The sequence below is a fragment of the Artibeus jamaicensis genome, unplaced genomic scaffold (assembly GCF_021234435.1).
Source record: "Artibeus jamaicensis isolate MK-2021 breed Jamaican fruit bat unplaced genomic scaffold, CSHL_Jam_final contig_490, whole genome shotgun sequence".
Taxonomy (NCBI): Eukaryota; Metazoa; Chordata; class Mammalia; order Chiroptera; family Phyllostomidae; genus Artibeus; species Artibeus jamaicensis.
The window spans coordinates 12,575,510-12,595,737 of NW_026521861.1; the positions used below are offsets into that span (position 1 = coordinate 12,575,510).

The window sequence follows — 20,228 nt, forward strand, 5'->3', positions numbered from 1 at the left end:
TTGACTTTTCAGAAACCCAGGTATCACGATTTCAATCAAGAAGCAAGTTCACAGAAACTATACCGTCCTCAACTGTCCCAAAAATCACGGCTCAGGGTGACTAAAATCCATCCAGAAGGAGGTTCAATACACATACCATCCTCAGCTAACCATAGGCCACAAGGGATGTAGTGGTCAAGATAAGGCTTAAAACCTGGTTAAGAAGGAAGATACAGGTGAAGGGAAAGACAGGTTTTGAGTATGAAAGCAGAATTGGTTGGAAGCCATCATTTGCTAGAATAATAGTCCATTCAGGCTGCATCTTCAAAATGATGACAAATCCCTTCATTTTACCGATGAGAAAGTTCAAGCATCAAAGCTGATCTGTCTGACATCACGCCATAGTTAGCAGGTATGATGCCCCCAAAAAGTCCCCAGGCCCTCTAAATGCTTGTCTACTGAGGAATGAATTTTCTACTTTGTAGCTATACTTCTTCTAGATTTTAGAACAACCACACTTTAGCGGACATGGGAAACATAAGAAAAGACAAAGATTTAGTTTATTGATGATCAACTCAAACACATAAGCCACGACCACACACAGCCAGCCGCCTCCTGTACAGAACAGGACCTGCTATGTACCTTAGAGCAGTGAGTTTTCTAAGTTCTATAGCAGGTTCTTTTGCAGAAATTGCCTTCACTGTAAGGCTCCTATTCAACCAACCATCCATCTCTCCATTCATTCAAATATCCATCAAATACCTACTGTGCACCAGGCCCTGCGGACAACAAGATGACTAAGATAGGTCCTCCCCACAAGAAGCTTGTGGTAGAGTGGGGAGAACACAGGGAAACTGTCCTGCTAACCCCAACCTTAACTCTCACCCTAACCCTAAAGCCACATCCTGCCTCTGACCCAGATTAGGAGCACCATGCCTGATGACTCATCAAATGAACTTCGAATAAACTTCAGCTTCTTTCCAAAAGCCAGATTCAGACTCACCCTCATGTAACCAAGACACACACTAGGAAAGAACATTAGAAAACCTCTATTACCCACTATTGTTTCCCCATAAGAACAAAATAAGATTTATTTATTTACACACACAAAAAAGCTGGGGGCTAGGGAGAAGACAGGTTTTCTACATTAGTACTTGAAAGGTAACTAACTCCCTTTGGTAAAAACTGTAACAAGTCTGTTTGTGGGTATTGAATCTGAAGTCACACAGTGCTGGGGTGCACAGAGGCTCAGGCCATCGGGCTAGCACATCTAAACATACTTCTTTAATAAACAATTGACAGTATGTACATTATTTATCAAAAAACTTAAAATTGTGTGTGTGAGAGAGAGAGAGAAAGAGAGGGGTTGGTGAATGGCATCTGGGTAGACTAGTAAAAAAAAAAAAACAGGTACAAAACAGTTCCAGGAAAGCCAAAGGGATGACTGATTTGACCTCATTTAGGCTGAGAGCCGGAGGAGAGAGTAAAAGACAACAAGGATTCATCAGGAATCAAACCTGCGAGATGATCAATTCCCAAAGCCAAACTGCAGGTCCCAGATAAAATCAAACGAATGCTCCAGATGTGCTCCAGTAGCCAGGGAGAAAAATCAAATTCCCTTCTTTTTCCCTTTGTGGGGAGAAGAGCAGAGCAGCGACCCTCAGAGTTGCAATCCAGCTGAGAGGGAAGTACTCCTACAGTCTATTTGTGGGTGCACACCCATCCGGTCGAGGTGCAGACAGCACCTGGTTCCCTCCTCCAGGGCCAGGCCGCCAGAGCCTTCCGTCTTGGCTGGGCTGCTGTGCTGGCAAGCTGCCCGCTCTGTGCTTGTGTGGACTTCCTCCCCCTAGGGCAGGCTACTAACTAAAACCCCTTGGAAAAGGTTCTAGTTCCCATTTGTAAGGGATAAAGACTATCCTAGGGTTTTTGAAGGGGGTGGGAGGGTGCATTTCAAAATAAATTATCATGATACTAAAAATAACTCTTCCGGAATAACAACAAAGCTGCTGCGACATGCTAGAATACACTTGAACTTGAGGACCAGAAAGCCTGAATTTGAATCCTGACTCTTCCCAATATGTGACTTTGGGCAAGTTTAGAAACCTCTCTGGGTGTCAGAGATCAAGACCACAATTCTTATGACAAAAACTTGACAAGTATTTATTGAGCACTTATGCTGTGCCTGGCCGCTGTTCTAGACACTGGATGTAGGGAAGGGAACCATGGCAAGGCCCTTGCACTCAAGTGCTTTATATTCTGGCTGGAGAGACAAGCCAGGAACAAGTAAGCAAAAAAATGAACAAAGTGATTTCAGACTGTTATGGGTCCTGTATTCGTTTCTTGGGGCTGCTGCAACCAATTATCACAAATTTAGTGCATCAAAAATTTTTAAATGTTTTTTCTCACAGTTCTGAAAGCCAGAAGAAGGTCGTAACTGAGGCGTTGGAAGGGTTGTATTCCTTCTAAAGCTTCCAGAAAAGAATCTTCCTTTGCCTCCTCCAGGTTCTGGTGGCTTCAGACATTCCTTGGCTTATGGCAACATCACAGTCTCGGCCTCCGTGTCCACGTGGTCTCCTTTCTCTGTCTCTCTGGGTCCTCTCCTCTTCTTATAAGGGCAACTAGTCACTGAATTCAAGGCCACCCTAAATGTAGGGCAATTTCATCTCAAGACCATTATACTAACCCCATTTCCAGATGAGGTCACATTCTGAGGTTCCAGGTGGACAAGGATTCAACCCATTACCCGTTCTGTATGAAGAATGAGGAAATGAGGGGCAGTGTCTGGGGCATGAAACTCTAGCAGGGATGAACAGGGAAGGCAGCTCCGAGGAGGTGAGTGCCTAACAAAGAGCAGCCTGTTATAGGAGGAATGTTCCAGGGCCCTGAGGAAGCTCAGATGACTCGGATGATGAGTAAACTCAGGTGACAGGTCCAAAGGTCCAAATGAAAGCCCAAGGAGGTGACTGAGGGAGGTGAGGGGACACAAGAGAGGGAGCAAGAGCAGGGCATGCCTGGGGCCAGATCTCCAGCGCTGATATGAGAACTGAATGTGGTAAAAGATCTCAAGAACTAGCATGCATGACCTCCTTCTCTAGGGCTCAGAGGCCTGAACTTGTAATCCACCCACCAAAGAGAGTGGGTGGTCCCAGCTCAGAAAGCCCCAAACCACAGCAGGCCTCTCTGTGGAGAGCACATTGATTTAGAGGCCCCTCCCCCCACCTCCCCCTCATGATGCAGGTGGTTTCCTGATGCAGGATATTAACCTTCAGCAGCTGGAGGTCCCTCACCTCCACACAAGCCTAAAAGGTTTCTCTGGGTTCGGATAAGCCTCAGATAAGGAGCTGAACTTTTGTGGGCTTATGAGAACTGCAACCTCCAATCCTTCAGAGATTCGCTCATCACGAAACTTAATCCATCTCAAATAAAACCTGTTTTCCCACCATGGCTGTTTAACAGGGGGAAAGAACAGCTTTGTCTGCTCTGCAAAAGCCTCATCTGTACACTTGGCTCATGGATTTAATTTCCGAGATTTACATTTTAATTCCTTAATGTATGCAGGAGATAAATGGGTGGGGAGGCCTATGGTTGTGGCGCACAGCGCTCTCCTGGAAAACCTACTCGACTGGTTTGCTTCTCTCCCAAGGCTTTGTTTTCTTCCTCTTTACCAAATTTAAGCTGATTTCCTTCTCCTCGCTCCGCGGGACTTCTCCCTTTCAATCAGCCCCTTACCCCCTTTTCTGCCCCCGTCCTCCCATAATGCCCTCTCCTCATCTGGGGACACTCAGATTGCTTGGTCACCTGTCACGGTTGAAGAGTGCCCCTCCCGCCCCCCAAGTTCATGTCTGCCTTGAACCTCAGCAGGTGACCTTATCCACCCCTCTATCCAAGCATCAACCTGTTCTTGCTGTTTGGCTGCATTTGAAAATAAATTACAGACATCAGTGCACTCGCCCCTAGATACTTCAGTGTGCACATCATTAACCACAGTTCGGTATTTGTTTATAGATTTCTCTTCTCTTAAGGTAAAATTTACGTAAGTGAAATGCATGACTCTGAAGTGCATATTCTCTGAATGTTAACAAATGCAGACACTTGTACAGGCCACACCCCTGTCAAGACAGAACATTACCATCAGCCAGAAAGTAATCTCTTGCCTCTTCTAAGTCAGCCTTCACTCCCATTTCCCCAGAGGCAACCAACACTCTGAGCTTTGTCCATCACAGATTAGTTTTAAGAATTGTATAGAAATGAAGTCACCCAGAGTGTCCTCAGCAGCATCAGGTTTCTGAGGTCACCCATGTCATTGTGTATGTGTCCGAGTGGCACTCCCTTCCACGTGAATACAGTGCCAGGTCCTTCCTCCTACAGACAGGCAGCTGAGCTATTCCCAGCGTCAGGCTATTACGAATAAAGCGGCTGTGACGACTTGTACATGAGTTTTCTGGTTGAACACGTGCTTTCACTGCTCCGGGTATGGCTGGGACCTCATGCCTGACGGCTGCACCATCTACCCTACCCACTGGCAAGCCCACCTTGGTGTCCTGGTCTTTCCAAGATGACTTGTGTGATGTGGTCATGAAGACAATTCAGACTAAGTCTCACTGCCTGGGTGTGAACTCAGACTCGGTCTTTCTTTAGCTGAGAGACCGTCTGTAAAGTAAAACCTAAGCTTTCCCGGTCTATTTCACCATCTGAAAAATAGGGATGAACAGGGAGAAAAATGAGTACACGGGCCTCACAGGATTGTTCTGGGGAACAAGTGAGTCCATGCATGTGCCTGGCACGTGCTGAGTAAGGAGAGGCCCCCCTTACCCTCTGCCAGCCAACACACAGCGGTTTCGTTGTGTGCACAATTCTTGCTCTTTCTCTGCTCAAAAAAACTATAATGGCTCTTTTGACCTTCCTAGAACAAGTTGAAACCGTGCTGCCTACACTTTAAAATGACCAAGGCCGCCATTTCTCAAGCTATCTAAAATATCAAGCTAGTTTTTTTCTTTATGGACTTAAATCTCATCAACTCAGAGGCATAACATTCACTGTGCTGATCAGGAATGCTGATTGGCTGACTGGTCACCCTTGAGTAGCAAAAGGAGTAATAAAATGAGTAATAAAAAATGGGAAAACTCAATAACCAACACTATTCATTTGATAGATAAAATCTTTTCAGTCATACTAGGAGTGTTGGGGGTCACAAGGAAGCAAAGAGGTTGCTAACGACTGGCAGGTGTGAAGGCTCTGTAACTGGCCCCATCTGATCCCAACACCGAGCCTGTGAAGTTCATGGCCTCTCGGTACCCCATAAACACAATGCTATGGATTCGTCTCCACCTCTATTCAGACTGTCCTTCCCCACTGTACCCACCCACAGGCCTGCTTTTGTCCTTCCCATTCAGACCCCCTGCTTCCTTCAAAGCCACCCCAAGAGCGCTCTCCCAGAGGCACAGCCCCTTTCCCAGGGACCCCATCCTCTGTGACTTCCCCCAGCACTGGGAAAGGACAGCGCCCACTGACCCACAGACTGACTGGCCTTAGGTGTCCTGTGATGTCATCAGCTCTTGAAAGGTAAGCCCAGTGTCTGCTAACTCTCTCATGCTGCTGATCCTGCCTTGCACAAACCTGAGCAGCCAATTATTTGCTGACTCATTCTAGATTCAAATACTGTCCCTTCAGGGAAAAAAAAATTGGCAGTGAAGGCACAAAATGGAAAAAGATTTTAGGACTCAAGGACAGGAAATGATTTGGCTCAGTTCTCAACAGGACTCTGTGTGCCATGCCCATCTGTGACGCTACCAGCATTCTGTCCCAACTTTGTCAAGGAAGTTAGACTGTCAAACATAAAGAAAGCACATACATGTCCTCACACATGTGTGTGTGCAAGCGTCCACACGCAGCAGCCATGCACAAAATGGTCATTCCTCTGAGCCTTATTTCATCGCCACTTTTAGTCGTCGAACATCTAGTGAGCACCTCCTATGTACTAAGCACTGTATTTGGTGCTAAATGTTCCAGATAAAAGGCCAGATTCTCTCTCTCTAGGACTCAGGGTGGTGTGGTGACAGATGATGAAACAGAGCGTTACAACAATGTGGGAGAAGTCCTGGCAGAGGTGTGAGAAGCTGATGGGCACCTCCGGAGCGGAGGACAGGATCCCCGCTGCCTGGGTGGGAGGGAGTCAGGATGGCCTAGCTGAGAGGACTTAGGCTGAGTTTGGAGAGTAAGCAGGAACAGAGACATATCAATAAGGGGGACTGGGTAACATTTTCTCAACGATTTCTAGGTTGTCTCAATGATTATGAATATTGTAACAAGACATCAGAGTACCATGTGAAGATCAGAGTCTGCCTCTCACAGTACCCACCCCTGGGCCAGCCACCATGCTGGCAGGACCTGGGTACATTTCTGATGGCGGGGTAGAGAACAGAACAAGGGTGACTGTAAAAAAAAAGAAGATACTCCAAACAGAGCAATCACCAGATCCAAAGGCACAGAGGTGTGGCTAAGCATCCGGAAGAATAGAGATCAATCAGGCAGGGCCTTATGGGGATGAACAGGATGAGACGGGCAAGACGTGCAAGAAATAATGGGTGGGCATGGCTTGAGGAGGTCTGGCCTAGTGTTCCCTAGAAGAAACTGCTTGTCGACAAGTGCCCACATCCAGCCATTAGCCTGGGAATACGCCATCAAACCAACTGGCAAGGCTAAAGAACAAATTTCTATCAGCTCTCAAATGCTTTCCAAGACACTGCTTCATCTAAGAACAAAAAATCTGAATGAATCAACTGCAATTGTCTGTAAGGTTCTGTGGCTTCCAGAAAGCCAGGCTCTGAAAAAAACAGCAGTGGAGCTTCCTGGTGTCATGGGGTCTGAGAGCCCCCACCCCCTGACTACTGGCCTGGAGGGAGCCAGGTGCACCAGAGGTACCAGAGGGCATTGGCAAATGGGTACCAGCTATCTCCATAGGCATCCCCACTGGCCAGCTGATGAATGCAGCTATCACAGGTGGGCTTCCCATTAAGGGCATCCTGTCTGCCTGGAGCAGACAATGCACCAGCCCAGGCATCTGGGAAGGGCTGTCAGAGAGAGGAAGTAGGGGCGTGGGGAGGGAATTGGCTGGTGGTGCCAACCCACGCAGATAAACATGCTCAACCAACCATATACCCTCCTGCCCAAGCAGGAAATGCAGCCTCATAATCTGTCCCCAGGACAAACTCAGCGACTTAGAGCATGGATCTGTCTTGAACTCCAGTGAGCAGCAATTCATTAAAGAAGGTGTAGGGGGCTTTAAGCACTCAACAGCAGGGAGATTATAGACAGATCAGTTGGTATATCCCCGGCCTGCCCAGGTTATGGAAGAAAGTGCAAATGTCTCAGCTCAAAAACAAGGCACTATGCAATCGGTTTCTTCTCTAGATAAAGCAAACCCACTTGGAAGCTGTTAGAGCTAGAACTGGCTGAGAAGTGACAAGAGCAAGCCTGAGTCCAGTGCGTACGAAGGAGGGCACTACAATGGACTGAATGTTTATGTCCCCTCCAAGAACATACGCTGAAATCCTAACTACCAAGGTGATAGATGACATCAGGAGGTGGGACCTCTGGAGACGGTCAGATCAAGAGAGTAGAGCCTTCATGAGCAGGATCAGTGTCATCCTTATGAATGGGACCCCAGAGAGCTCCATGCCTCTTTCTACCACGTGAGGACACAGCAAGAAGACAGCCATCCATGAACCAGGAAGCAGGCTCCTGGCCGACACCATGTGGATCTAAGACTTCCTTTCAGCCTCTAGAACCAGGAAAAATAAATGCTTGTCATTTGAGCTTAATGGTTTATGCATTTTGTTAGAGCAGACCGAACTGACTAACACAAGCACCCAATAAACCCACTTTTCTGCACCTGGGCAGTCACTTTGGGACTTGTTAGAAAGTGTCAAGGATCTGTGACCGTGTAACACTGGGGTGGATGAAAGTGCTTCTTTAGGAGTCGGGTGAGCATAGAGCAGTACCTGAAGTCTCACTACCTAGGTTCAAAATTCAGGCTCAGGCATCTCACTCTGGGAAGATAAGCAAGGGGAGGAAGCTAGAATGAGCCATGTGGTAATGGGTCCAAGTTAAAGACATCAGTAAGAACTCACACTTAATTCACTATAGATACACCTGATTACATACAGAAATAGTTATGAATATGCATACATGCACAGGTTAGTGTATACATGTATATTCCTTTGCTCTGACATCTGAGAGAGCTTGAAATAAATGACATTCCAGTAGCAACAACCACACCTACCACCTAGATCTTGGTTTCTAATATCATTCTCCAATCTAAGTAACCAGGACTCCTGGAGAAATGCATGAATCTAGGCCACAGGTGGGTAATATACAAGATGACCCTGGAGCATCTTGTAGGAGCAGTTAAGTACTGCAAAGGTGCTTAAACAAGAAACAGTGGGGCATAAGGAACCAACAGAAAGAGCTCCTGATGGCCAAAGCTGGAAAAAAGCACCTAGTAGCCAAAGCAAGAAAATAAATAGAACTGTACCGCATTCTAACCCAATGTATACAATAAATATCCACGAGTCCATACTGATCTAAATAAATGATTGAATAAAGCAATACATGAGGAATAAGAGCCAAATCTCCCACACAGAAGATTAATCAATGTACATACCATTCCCTCAATGGGCTGAACCATAACTCCCCACTCCTTCAGGATGGGCTTTGCATAGATTTCCTCTAAAGAGTGCAAGAGGATAAGGAACTTGACAATGGAAAGATGTGACAAACACTACTTCAGCCAGGTGCTGAAGATCAACATTAATCACCCTAGGTCACGTTTATAGAAGGAGCATTTCACATGATATGATACAAGGGGCCCTTCAGCTCCATGATCTTCCCCAAAACCCATAACCTCAGTCTAATCAGGAGAAAAATATCAGACAAACTCCAAGAGAGGAGCCTCCTACAATGTGGTCCCCAAAATACCTGTACTCCTCAAAACTGCCGAGATCATCAAAGATAAGAGACATCTTAGAATCTGTCACCGCCAAGAGGAGCCTAAGGGGACATGACAAGTCAATGCAACTCAATGCAATGTGGTGTCCTGGATGGGATCCCAGAACAGAAGAGGGGCATTAGGTGAAAACTAAAGGAATCTGAATGCGCTATGGACTTCAGTTAATAACAATGGATCGATGTCAGGTTGTTGATTGTAACAAAGGTGCCATACTAATGTAAGAACAATAATGGAGGAAACAGGGTGCGGGGTGTACCGACATTCTCTACTGTCTGCACAGTTCTCTTCTGACACTAAAACTGTTCTATAGGATAAAGTCCCTCAAATAAAAAACAATTCTGGCTCTTCCACTCACGGGTTATATAACCATCACTTTGCTGAGTCCACGCTATGCCTCAGTTTTCCCCTCTATAGTGTGGGATTACTGATTATAAAACCTATTAAGTGTGGGGGCAGATTCAGTGAGAAAATGGGTGTGATCTGCCTGTCCCAATGCCTCGACTAGGCGAGATTTAAAAGTGTTGATGTCATCACCATCCTCATCAATATCATCACCCCGATAAACTAAACTTTTAAAGACACACTGGTCGTCTTATGAGCAACTATCTCAGCAAAGGAATCTCAAAGTTGCTCACTTCACTGATCTTGCAGTTTTGAAACTCCAGCTACTGGGAGGGAAGGCTCTGAAACTTCACTCCAAATTCATATCCAGGGATTGGAGTGGGCACACAGCAAATGTGCCACAATGAGAAACCCACCCACAGGCACCTGGCACAGAACAGGCAGCCCCAAACAGCCCACAGGGAAGGTGATAAAACACCACAGAAAACGTGATTATTTAAATGTGGTTATCGTCTTCCTCATACATCACACCCCCCCCAAGTGAATCTGCGGGAAATTAAATGGTAATGTTGTTCACTTTGTGCTCGAAAGATGGATGCGTCTCCTACATGACTCAGAATATTCCACTGACTCTGGACAAGAAGGAGGATGTTACTAAGTATTAGCATGCAGGAAATGTGGCCAGGAGACCCACCACTTGCAGCACGAAAATGTGAACCCATTTTTCTCATTTGCTGGTTAATGTCATATGACAACTTGGATGTGGGGTGTTTTTTTTTAACCTGGCAATGGTAACAATAGATTTAATTTATTCCCATAAATCCCACCCTCATGAAGAAAACGGTATTTCATAACATGTAACATTACCAGAGGGACCATAATTCATGGCTAAAGGGTCAGAGCTTTATAATAGATGGGTTTTCAGAAGTGGTTGCGGAAACCTAAGATCCAGCCCCAGCAGCTCAACTGATAAGTTTAAAACACACAGAAGAGCTCAAGTACCTTACGAATGGCCTGGTCCCGTCACAAGCCCACCCCAGCAATTAACAGGCCTGGCTGGGCTGCCGGAAACCAGACTGCGATTGATTTTTCTGTTCAAGTGCGCAACAGCAGTGCCCTCCACTGTGAATGCCGTATTAACCCAGGTGGGGAAGCGCTGGTGCTTCAAAAGGGCCATGTGGGTAAGTGACACTCCTGAAATCACGATGCTTGTAACATGAATTCTCAGCCACTGGGGAAGACTCTCTGACACCCAAGTTTTCCAGACAACAATCAAAACCTGTAGCGCGGGCTATTTCTGTGCACTATTAAGGCGCATCCGTAACACAGAGCCTGAGCAGGAAGCCAAGGTGGGCTGGGGATAGACCCAGCCCTCTGGTACAGATGAGAAAACTCAGGCCATGGGACAAATCTATTGGTCCAAGTTCCCACAGAGAGAGCAACCCCGCCAAGAGCCCAACTGAGGTCTCCTGAGCATATAAACATGTGTCTATATTAATATGTTATATGTATGATACACCTGTGTGCATGCACTGGAGAAAAGTGACTTTTTTAAAATCTAAAGACACACAGAGGAATATTTTAACAAGGCCCTCAATGAGCTTTACTTGCCACTGCCTTGAGGAGAAGGGGTGTGAATCATGGGCACAGGACTCCCTGTAGGCAAAGCAGGCAGAAAATATGGTACCCAGCAGAAGTGAGCTGCTGGGAACAGGCCATCCAGGGGGTCCCATGGCCTAGGATGGCAGAGACCCGCTAAGGGAAGCAATTGGGACTGTGGGCAGAGCCCCATCTCAGCCAACCGGAGCTCACTCCGCACTCCGTTCTGGTCCTGCTTTAGGTCCTCACACACTGTTCTTGTGTTTTTCCATAGCAGCCAGCTTGGCGATTTTTAGTATACATAAAACCAGGCCACTCTTCTGCTTAAAACCCACCACAAGCTTCCTTCCTCTGACCCCCAAACGGCCATTCTTTCTCTCCTCTGCTTGTTCCTTTCACACAACTCTCTCCTTCACTCACAAGCCCCAACAACACCGACTTCCTTCAGATCCTGGAACAGTGGGTGTTTCTGCCTAACAGGCTTCTCCCTTGCAAGTTCCCCTGCAGGTAATCCATGTCCTCCCATAGCTGGTCCTTCTTGTCCTTCTCTGACCACCCCATCTAAAGTGGCCCTCCCAGCCACCAGCACACTACCCGGTGATATTTTCTTCATGGCAAGTATCCTTCTAGAATTTATTAATTTGCACACTTGGCACTGGTGTCCCCAAGCCACCAGACTGAGTTCCATGAGAACGGGGCCTTTGCTGTCTTGTCTCCACTCCCTTCGTTCTCAAGGCCCAGAAGGTATATGGCACAGTTACCAGTTGCAAAACTCACTACACTCCAGAGGTATCAAAAGTTACTTGAGCTGGAAGAAAAAACCTTCTAGTGGCAAGATGCCAGCTGTGGGGCGGGGGGGATGGAGGAGGAGGAAAGGCTGTGCCTCTTTGGGCTCGGAGTCTGGAACGGACGCGGGAGCACAGCGCAGAGCAGAGAATTAACTCAGCAGTGAAATCTTTATACTGTGCCTGCTTACGCTTTCAAACACCCTGCTGAGTGGTATCGCTTGACTTCCAGGCCACTTGCTCGGTTTCTGTTCGATTTCAGAATCAAGGTTGAGCCCAGGGAAGAGCATTCAAAAGGTGCTCCAGTAACTTCAAATGAGGCGTGCGTGTGGTTCTGACTTCATCATTAAAAGGCTGGTATAAGTGCTCTGACACTTGAGATTCTAGACATGTGTGCACACAGAGTACTTTCAACTGCATCTGACATCATGAAGAGCAAGTCTGTGGTACTTTGGGATTTCTGAGAGCTGTCTCCTAGCTCTGAGCTCTGTGGACAATAGAGAATCTAGGTCAGGAAAGGCCTTTTGAAAATGTGGCCCCATGGCCCTAGAACTTACACATATGGAGGGCCCAGCTGTGGTCCTGCTGTCCTTGACAGTCCTCACGCCCTGGGTCTAACTGCCACAGCAAGTGGCATTTACAGATGAAAGGACCAAAAACACTATGAGGGCCCAGGAACAGAGTAGAAACACGTTCCCACACACACACGGCACAGATGCGGCAGAGAGAGGCCCAGTGGTAGCTGCCGCACTGTCACTGACTGTAACAAGATTGATCTGCAAGGAAATAAAAGGTAATGTAATCCAGAGGAAATAACTGCAGCTCCCTCTGAGGACGTCTGATGTTGTCAATTTGCAAGCCTATGTCCCTCTTCTGCTGCCACAGTGACAGCAGCCCAAACACACAGCCTCCTCTGGGCAGAGGGGCCCCCACGCGCTCACTGCCAGACCCACACGCTTGCAAAGCAGCATTCCCCCAACTGCCCCAAAGCACACAGGGCCTGGATGCCCCGATGTGGCAGGAGCCAGAGCCACTCGGGGTCGCCCTGTGTAAATGGGCTTCAGAGATGAGCCCAGGACTCCTAGCCATCTGAAGCCACCTAGTTTTCTGATTATTCCTAGCACAATGCACAGCCTCCAGGTTCCAAGCGAATGGCACAATTCTGCAACAGAGTTGCAACCACAGAAGATGTCATGGAGTCATACTGTAGGTTCTGTCTGTAAGACACAGAACTGGTTGTCTTGGTCCAATGCAACAGTTACTGGTCTGTTTTTACTGTCACATTTTACTGAGCATTCATTTCACAGGAGGAATGGCCAGAAGCAAAGGTAAGGAGGAGGTACCAGCTGGCAAGTTCTGTGCCATCATTTCAAGAATCTCTCTGCATACAAAATGGTCCTCTAAGGCTGGCGCCATGTAAATAATTCACAAAAGCCAACTCAGTTCTCTCCGTTTGAAATCCTAGTAATATCTTATAAGGGAACTGCCACCCACCCGTGCACAGGACAGCGGGTATAAGCAAGCCGCTTCCATCTCTGGAAGATGCTATTACGTCTCGATAGCCCGTGATTTGCAGATGATTATAACTTTTGCTCTGCATATCACTGTTACTGACAGGCAAACACCATCCATCAAATGGCATGACTGATTCAAAAAGGAGGCAAACTTGACATAGGCGGTCTGATGAGCCATTTTTTTATGCCAATGACAACAACCAGGAACGCTCGTGTGTTCCAGAAAGCCTTTCCAAACTCAAACGTTCTGTGCCTCACAAGGAGAAATGCCACTCAGCACTGAGTTGTACTTGCACTCTTAGCTCACAGAAGAAAAAATCCCATTCCCTTTCCAGGGCACCCCACTGAAACCCCAAGTTCTCAAGGAAGAAAACAGACTATAGCCAGGGGCTCCGATGGCAACCCTTTCCTTCTGCACTCAGGCGCGGCTCCTTCTCAGTTTTGCTCATCTCTTGGTCTCCAACCAAACGGAACTTATTACTTGTAGCGTGTTGGGATCTATGAATTATTTATAAAAGTAGGTCTATGACTCCAGACTCTTAAAAGACAACGCAACAGGCCCCTCACTCTTAAGATCCACAACTGCGCTTTTATGAGGGAGAGCAGGCTGACATTCTCCATAACACAGGCTGCCTGTTGGGGGTAAAATAATAGTTGTGAAAATAGCAAGGCTTTAAGATTATTTGGAAGCTATTTATGGAATGCCTGGGTGTATTTTTAAACCAGTGTCTCATTCTGAGCCAGACTTGGATTCAAGAAAGATGTAGCAGACTGTGCTACAAACATGTTTCCCAGCTTGAATACAAACAGTTATTCCTTGCCACTTTGCCCACTAGCTTCAGACTGTGATTAAAAAATTTAAAAAAAGGGGAAGAGACTGTTCCCCTTTCACATATGTCTAGTAGGTTCCACAAGGCCATGGCCATGAGTGTCCCAGAGCACGGTGGCTGTACATCCTAAGTGGAGACTAAGACACGCACCGGAAGACGCAGTTGGGGTTAAGCTTTCAGCCTCCAGCTCCCCAGAACACGTGACCTGGGCAGGCAAAACCCATAAAACATTGCTTGCCCCAGCCTGGCCCTGTTTCTGTACAGGCCCAGTTGGAGGGGTCGTGGGAGATACCTGGGTTGAAGGGCACAAAGCGACCAGCTAGCTATGATGGCTCTGCCCACACCTCCAGGATGGCGGCATGTTTGTTTGGCGAAGAAAAGCCCATGAGAAGCTGGCGTGTGGAGGTCTGGCCAAGCTTCCACTGCCCAAGCTTCCGCTGCTCTGATGATGCAGAAGTCCTAAGGATTGGGGCTCCACCTGACCCCCTCCAGAGACACCTGCTCTTCCCCATCTCACATGTCCTATAGCACCCCTGGCCCCTGACAGGGGCACAGCCATGAGCCCCTCCCCCATGCCCCGCCCCAGTCATCCACATCCCGTCCTACCCACAAACATGATCACAAGGAAGCGACCAGAAGCTGGATGGCACATCAGGTCGTCTCACGCCATTGTCCTCATGATGCCTCCTGAAGCCCCCCGTGACGTATCAGAGAGAATGCAAGGCCCCACGACCTTCTGCACCCAGACGGTCCCCTTGTTTCCGAAAGAGCACAGCCAGTGAGAAAGCAGGCAGAAGGCAGTGAACTTACCTTGCTGGAAAACATCTGCCAGGAGGGAGGAAAAACAGCGGAGGAGGGCGGGAGGAGAGAGAGGAGAAAAACAAATTAATAATAATGTCGAACATGACAATGATGATAATCACAGCTAACACACGCTAACTGCTAGGCTCTCTTCATGCAACGGTTCCTTTAACTTGGAGGCAGTGGGTTGGAGCGTGGGCTCTGGAATGAAAACGCTTGGGCTGAAATCCTGACTCGACGCTTACCAGTGCTCTAGCTGACATTCTCTAAACCACAAACAGATCAGAGTACTGAGAAGATTAAACAAATTAAGGGCTGAGAACACTCCCCAAGAGAGTAAACACACAAAGTTTGGTCACTAATACCATTAATACTCTTATGCTCACAGCCACTCTATACAGTAGGCTGTATAATCACTCTCATTCTACAAATGGGGAAACTGAGGCTCTGGAAGGTTGAAGAACTCATCCCAAACCACAGACAAGTAAGTAATGGGCTCAGAAGTGAGCCCAAATCCATCAGATTCCAAAAACCACCATCTTCTTACCCACTGCTGAGCTGCCTGACTAGTTTATAAGTAACCATGAAAGCAACAAGGACACACAGGAAGATAAACAGAGGAAGGGCCTTTGACCTCACTGAAGTTTCATATTTAAGTCATGTTAACAAAACGTCAGTGTATACTCTCTACATCATAACTCACAACTAGTTAACACTACATCTTCACATTAAATCCTTGGTCAAAGGCTCTTGAAAGGTGAAAAAAACTTATTTGTTTCAATAAATATCTGTGAGGCTATGATACGCTAAGCACAATGACTGGCTAAGCACAAAGACTGGCACTTGGGAACCACACATCTAGCGAAAAGCATAAGTGAAATAATACCCCCCTCCAAGGGGAACCACTTGTGGGACTTCTATCCCCTTACATTGGTTTTGACTACTTTGGAACACTGTATGAATGGACTGATACAGTGTGAACCTTTTCTGCGGGCCTGGGCCTTCTTTGCTCCGCAGCACAGAGATGGTGCACTACAGTAGCTATTAGACCATTCACGCTCACTGCTGGATGGCATTCCACTGTGTGAGTACAGCATCATTTTTAATTTTACGTAAGCATTTCTCAGTTATTCTAACTTTTGACAATGAACATGTCTCATATTTCCTGAACCTTAAAACAAGTTATTTTCAGCTCAAAAACTAAGTAAGCACTTAGTTTTTAAGTTCTTACTTAACAGTAGTAAGTTCTTACATCAACAACCAAATTTGCTGTCAGTCCTCAGCTAAAACATCAGCTCCTATGAGGTCACAAAGAGCCAAGGGCCCGTGAATGGTGCAAACAAAACATGCACCTGATGTGCTAAGCAGACTTCAAGGACAGAATACCTGTGCGAGCAGGTGTCAGTTCAGTGAGGCACATGTGACCCCTCTGAGGAATGTCATTCACATTCAATACACATGCTCCCAAGGATACGCCCAGGCCAGTTTCACTGCAGACTCACAGTTCCCAACTCCAAGGAGCTGGCTAACACACTGCCCTTTCTCCTGCACTCCCGAAAGCCAACTGGGATGTAAATGGCCCATCTGGTACCCTCACGGAACAACTTTGACTCTGCTTTAATTTATATGTCTTCTCCGTCCTTCTGCGACCTCAGTAATTCATCATCAGCACTGTGTGCAATGCCACTCACCTCCCAGACCCTGACACTGTCCAGAGATGGAGAAGGACCATGTGAGCTCCCCAAGCATATACCAGGTCGCATGCATCTGCTGCCTCCAGCAGAGTCTGAACCACCCACTCGGACCAGCCTGCACACCTGGAGCAGTCTTCCTCCCCAGCCTACAAATGTCACAGCCACAGTGAAGTTTCTCAGAGCCTGTCCCCACAGAGAGGGGTGTCACTGTTTCCGCCTCTGTGCTCCTTGAGTAATTTGTACACATTGCAATTATAGCTCCTATTATAATTAGTTATTTATGTAGACCCTGAGCTCTGGAGGATAAGAGGTAGGTGTCTTAATCACTTTTTGTGGGTCCTCACTGTCTGGCGTGGTATACTCCCCCAGGAGGGAAGGAAAGAGGGTTGTTGGTCTCTCTCAACACCCACCTGGTCCAACCCCCTCATTTTACAGGTAAGGAAGCTGAGTCTACAGGTGTAAGAGAGTCTTCCCGAGGTCCCACATGGCGTGACAGGCTGAGCCAGAGTGACATGAGATCCATTTAACCTCAGTGAAGCACAAAAGCTCATCCCTATTATTAGCAAAGTACAAATTAGAGCATTATCATTTTCCTCTAATGAATACAGACAAAAATTTCCAACCTTGAATACATCAGTGAAATAAGATTAAGTCTTTCAAATACAGATTCAGTCTCAACATCCGTCGAGAATCCTCAACCTCCTCTCCATGGCCTTGGAAAGGGAGCACATCCTTTGGAATCTGGTGCAGAAACGAATCTCTGGGAAGCACAGGCGGGCAGGGAGGCAGTGAATTCAGGCCTGGATATACTGTAGGGGCCTTCTTCCTTCCAAATCCAGGGTGTCCTCCAGGTGTTAGCAGACAAATCCGCACACACCGTCTCTTCTCATCCCCCAAACTCTCTTTTTTTTCATATAAGCTATTTTAGATTTTTACAAGAACCCCTTTTCAGCGGCATGTACCCTTGCACCCTTTTATTCAAATGAAAATTTTAATAAACACTAGTATTAATATTGCAACACTTTTGCCCAGGAGTTATCTTGTAATTGACACTCTACATTCGTGTCTGTTGTAGTCTGTGGCATAAATCATTTGGTTCTTAGCATCATTTAGCTCTTTGCTCTGTAGAATAATGGCTTGAGTGCCTTCTTTAAAATTTTACGGAGGACTTCCGCCAAGATGGAGGCATAGGTGGAGACACCGTTCTTTCTCACACAACCAAGTTTAGAGACAACTAAATATTAGCAACAGAAAACACAGCCAGAACACAGAAAATTGAACTTTTCGGAAGTCTGTTAACAACAAATTCTTCAGCCTGACCGGTAAGAGGGGCGAAACCAGCAGCTGGCAGAGCAGGGTTGCACAGGAAAACTCGGTCAGACGGACTCAGGCGCAGAATCCAGGTGCAGGACTGGACCTAGTGAGCGACCCAGCGAGCGACCTCAGGGAAACAGCGAGGGAGCAGGGCTGCAGGTTGATTGTAGTCGCGCATTTGTGCGCAGATAGACAAGCGAGGGAGTGGGTGATTAGACCAGACCCAGCGAGTCACTGCTGTGAGCGGCAGCAGAGGGCACCGCCATTTCCCAGCAGAGGGCACCGCCATTTCCCCGCTCTGACCCCGCCCCCACATACAGCGTCATAACCCAGCGACTCTGAGTGGCCCGGCCCTGGTGAACCACTTCCGGCTCTGCTCCTCACCCAGAAGCGTGCGAAACTGCAGAGGGGGTCGCCATTTCCCGCTCTGACCACGCCCCCACATACAGAGTCACAACCCAGAGACCTGGGAGTCCAAGGCTCCGCTCCTCAGACTTAACGGGCGCGAACAGACCAAAAATGGCTCAAGAAGATCTCAAAGTCCCAGAGCCTATAAATCTAAGCAATGAAGAAATAGCAAAACTCTCAGACGCACAGTTTAAAACACTGGTGATCAGGATCCTCACAGAACTGGTTGATTATAGCCACAAATTAGACAAACATATGAAGGCGAAACTAATTGAAATGAAGGGAATTGCACAGGAAACCAATAGCGATGAAAAGGAAACTGGGACTCAAATCAATGGAGTGGACCAGAAGAAACCAAATAATGGCCAAACAAAAAAGAGTGAAGAAGCAAGAATTCAAAAAAAATGAGGAGAGTCTTAGGAACCTCCAGGACATCTTTAAACGCTCCAACATCCGAATTATAGGGGTACCAGAAGGGGGAAAGGCACAGCCACCAGTGGAAAACTTATCTGAACAAATAATAAAGGAGAACTTCCCCAATCTGGCAAAGGAAATAGACTTCCAGAAAATCCAGGAAGCTCAGAGAGTCCCAAAGAAGTTGGACCCAATAAGGAATACACCAAGGCACATCATCATTACATTAGCCAAAATTAAAATGAAGGAGAGAATCCTAGAAGCAGCAAGAGCTAAGGGGATAGTCACCTACAAAGGAGTTCCCATCAGACTGTCAGCAGATTTCTCAAAAGAGACCTTACAGGCAAGAAGGGGCTGGAAAGAGGTATTCCAAGTCATGAAATCCAAAGACCTACAACCGAGATTGCTTTATCCAGCAAAACTTTCATTTAGAATGGAAGGGCAGATAAAGTGCTTCTCAGATAAGATCAAATTCAAGTTCATCATCACCAAACCTTTATTATATGAAATGTTAAAGGGACTTACCTAAGAAAAAGAAGTTAAAAATACATAAACAGTGAAAGGACAGCCAACTCACAGTTATTAACAACCACACCTAAAACGAAAGCAAACTAAAAGGACAGCTAGATGAGGAGTGGAAACATAGAAATGAAGATCTCAAGGAGGGTTAGCAACAGGGGAGTGGGAGGAGAAGGGGGGAGAAGGTACAGAAAATAAGTAGGATAGACAGTAGATAGAAAATAGATGGGGGGCAAGAATAGTATGGGAAATATAGAATCTAAAGAACTTGAGACACATGGTCCTAAACTAAAGGGGGGGTAATAGTGGGGAAGAGGGGATAGGGTGGAGGGGAATGAAGGGGGGAATAGAACAACTATAATAGCATAATCAATAAATTAATTTAAAAAAAAAAAAAAGAAAATTTTACGGTTCCCCGCTGAACCTGCCATCCTGGCTCAGGCTCAAGTGATGTGAGGACAGAACAGGAAATAAGTGAGAAGATGGTAAGTTTGGTGCTGTTTGGCTACATTTTACCTCCCTCTCCCCACTGTAGACCTCATAGGATACCAGCCATGAAAATACTCTTACCGTCTCCCAGGCTGCTGTGCATGTCCAACACCCCCACCTTCCCACCCACAGGGATCGGTCTCCATACAACCAAACTGCCACACGTTTGAGCGTGATTTTCTCCTTATACTCTAACCAACCTCTACGAATTATTTTGGGAGGGAAGTTCACGAATTACACTCTGTGAACTTGAGTCTCCTCATTGGTGACCTGGGTGTATTTTAACACCCACCACACTGGTAGCGGGGAAGGTTAAGTTCAATGATTTCGGCAAACCTTCCCCACCAGTGGAGAATGTCTGAGAAGAAGACCCAGCGTCATCTTTTTTGTTTCCCCTGGACATGAAGTCACACAGCTCAGAGCCGGGAGCTCCTGGTGCCCACCCTGGCCACAAGGCGGGCTGAGCCCAGAGGACTCCAGGGACACTTGGGCAGAGGAAATGAACTCCTTTAGACAAAGCTCTGCTCTTACTC

At 46.9% G+C, this 20,228-nt stretch overlaps 1 protein-coding gene across 1 annotated transcript in view; it reads right to left on the reverse strand.

The window, feature by feature from the left end:
• GFRA1 (GDNF family receptor alpha 1) overlaps nucleotides 1–20,228 on the reverse strand; it is a 195,002-nt gene that overhangs the window by 124,892 nt on the left and 49,882 nt on the right. The gene's annotated exons all lie outside the window — the stretch shown is intronic.